The following is a 3,320-nucleotide window of genomic DNA, read 5'->3' on the forward strand; positions in this document are numbered from 1 at the left end:
GACCAGATGCCATGATCTTCATTTTCTGAATGTTGAGCTTTAAGCCAACTTTTTCACTCTCCACTTTCACTTTCATCAAGAGGCTTTTTAGTTCCTCTTCACTTTCTGCCATGAGGGTGGTGTCATCTGCATATCTGAGGTTATTGATATTTCTCCCGGCAATCTTGATTCCAGCTTGTGTTTCTTCCAGTCCGGCGTTTCTCATGATGTACTCTGCATGTAAATACCTATTGAATTGAATAAATGAATAGGATTCAAAGATTAACTCCACCAAGCACTAAATGTTTGGCCTTGGAAAAGGTTCTACTTCTCTGAGCCTCATTCATCTTGTTAGCATCTTCCTGTCATATGCAAGGGGCCTGGTGACTGTTCAAAAAATGTGAAAACATTGTGAACTAGTGTTCTTAGCTGTGAAATTATTTATCAAGAAACAAAATTCTTTTTGTGCCATATGTGCACATAAATTATTCTAGGGCGTACAATAATTTAATCAGCACGTAGTTGCTGGTGGCCCATTATGTTCCAAGCACTATTCTAGGCACAACGGGTACAGTCACCAGCAGACCAGACTAGGCCACGGTCCACAGAGCAGTGCCAGTTGCTTGGATGGGGGGTCAGAATGGAGATGCTGAGAACAGGTTGGATTCTAGACATTCACTGAAGTCAGAGCCCACGGGATTTTCTGTTCTTTTGAATGTGAAAGGTGAATGAAGAGAGGAGTCAAGGACAATTCTAATGTTGACCCACATCAAATGCGGCTGCCACTTACCCAAATGGGAAGGAGGAATGAGCAGGTCAGATGAGGGTCTGGAGAGTTCAGTTTGAACATGTTAAGTATGAAATGCCTACTTGACCTCTGAGTAGAGACGTGGGCCACTGATGTACATGCTGTGGTCACCAGGGAGGATCTGATTCTTAGGGTCTTGGAACTGGACTGAGAGAGGAACTGGAAGGAGAAGAGGCCAGATCCCAGGGCTGAGCTGTGACAGGGTCCTGCAGCATTTGGAGGTAAAGCAGAGCATTTGGAACCAGCTAAGCAGATGGAGAAGGAGCAGTAGGTAGAGCCCCCCAAAGAGAGATCAGTCTTCAAAGCCAAACAAAGAAACATTTCAGCTACAAGAGCCTGCTCTGTGGGGTCAAGTGCTGGGTTTGCTCTGGTAAGATGAAGACAAAACTGCCATGGGATTTGACAACATGGAAGTGGCTGGTGACCTTGACAGGATCAGGTTCAGGAAAGTAGTGGACGAAACCTGATTGGAGTGGGATCGAGAGAGGAGAGGAGGACAGGAAGTGGACACAGTGAGAATGGAGGTCTGGTTCTAGAGCCAGAGTTCTTAATGTTGACCTTAAAGCGTGCAATGGAGAGATGACAAATTTAAAGAAAAATCAGTGTATCGGGTCTAGCAGAAGATCCGGTATGGTGAATTGTTTAAACTGAGGTGTAGTGGTTTTCCAGTTTCCCAAATGAAATGGCATTTCCCTGAAGAAGTAGGTGACCTAGTGAATGGTTTCGTTTTTTTGCTCTGGTCAGTGGAAGACTCAGAGTAAGCTTGTACCCCAACATTAATGACACCGAAGCTCATTCAACCAGTGGCTTCCCTTTTAATCTATTGATCTATTTCCCCAGTCTACCCACATGGTACTGATCTTGCCGCACCCCCCTCACCTTCCCCACCTCCACACACACAGCCCTTTAAGTCTGTTTGTATTCTCCCCAGCTTCATTGTCCAGATGGACTGGGGGTTGGGTATGTTTTTCAAAAACGCAAATAAGTGGATCAGGGCTGCCCCCTGGTGACAGTCAAGGAACACTGCAGGCAGAGGAAGCCGACTGTCCTTGTTCCTTAGGGCATCATTGTCTCAGCCAACCCTTTAGAGGTAAAGGGTGAGGAGACAGACTGATTTGAGACGCAGTGGGAAGCCCCAGTCCGCATGTCTATGTCTGGCTGTGAGGGGTGTCCTGCAAACATGATTGTGACAGTCTACAGAAGGGGAAGCCTGTGAGGTCGTCAGGAAAAAGTCCCTGCTTGCTAGCTGGGGTCTGAGTTCTGTGGTCTCTAGATAGTGGATGCTGAGGTGAACAAGAGGGCCGCAGTGGGGTGGAGAGGGAGGAGAAAGTTCAGGCCACAGGCAGGACCCAGTACTGACAGCAGGGCTTGGGGGCAGCCAGGGGGCAGCCCGAGGCAGCAAGAGAACCGTGGTGAAGCGGGGGACGCTGGGCCTCCAGGGTCTGGTGAAGCCTGAGCTGCAGACAGAAGCTGGCTCAGACAGAAGACTTGAGTCTTGCCCTCTTGGGAGGGGATGGTGTGCTTCTGACCTTGGCCTCTGTCGGCGTCTCTGCCTTCCTCCCCTTGGGGTCAAAGGTGTGTGTGAGCACGTGTGTGCATGCCTGCCGGCTGTGAACATGTGTATGTATGGGTGCTCTTTGTGTCTATAGGGGAGCAGGTGTGTGCACATGTGGTAGGTGAGTGTGCATGTCCATGTGCATGCGTGTGTAAGAGCACGTGATCACGAGTAGGCTGTCTGCGTAGGCATCTGCATGTTGCTGTGGGTACATGTGCAGACGTAAGCGTGTAGGCATGTGCGTGTGAGCATGCGTGTGTGCTTACGTCTCTATGGAAGCGGGGTGTCCCAGTGTGTGCCAGGTGCTGGAAGGGAGGCCTTTGTCGCCTGGATGTGCACAGGGGCCGGGTGGTGGCCAGGGTCCCACCTGAGGCAGGCCTGGGCGCGGGGGTGGGGGTTCCGGGATGGAGGGTGGACGCTGGGGCTGGGGGAGCAGCCTTCACACAGCTGCGTGGAAGCTGGGGGACTAATGGAGGACCCGGGAAGGAGTCCAGCCCAGGGCAGCCGGATTGGACTGTTCTCGCTTCTTCACCTCCAGCAGAAGCCCGAGTGCTGTGGCTTTGAAGTCGGGTAGAGCCGAGGTCACACGGCTGTGGACTCCTGGGCAAATCCTTCACTTCACTGAAGGCTAGTTGTCTCGATAGTGAGATGGAAACAGCACAGCTTGGTGACCGAAGTGGGGTGATGAGGGCACACAAAGGCCAGTGAGTGTTCACTGGGGGCTGACAATGAGCCAGCCCTGATCTAAGGGTTTTACAAGTACAAACATGTGGCTTTCTCACACAACCTTCGGTGGTAGAAAACTCTCCTTTTACAGAGAACACAAAGGCACAGAGAGGCTTATTAACTTTCTTGAGAACACACAGCTTGTATGTGGCAGAGTTCCTGAGCTGGTGTCACAAACACTATACTGACCTGTATGAGCGGTGAGTGGATATAACGCATCCCTCAAAGTGCTGGGCACATCGTAGACCCTCG

This window comes from Bison bison, unplaced genomic scaffold, assembly GCF_000754665.1.
Source record: "Bison bison bison isolate TAMUID 2011002044 unplaced genomic scaffold, Bison_UMD1.0 scf7180017864484, whole genome shotgun sequence".
Taxonomy (NCBI): Eukaryota; Metazoa; Chordata; class Mammalia; order Artiodactyla; family Bovidae; genus Bison; species Bison bison.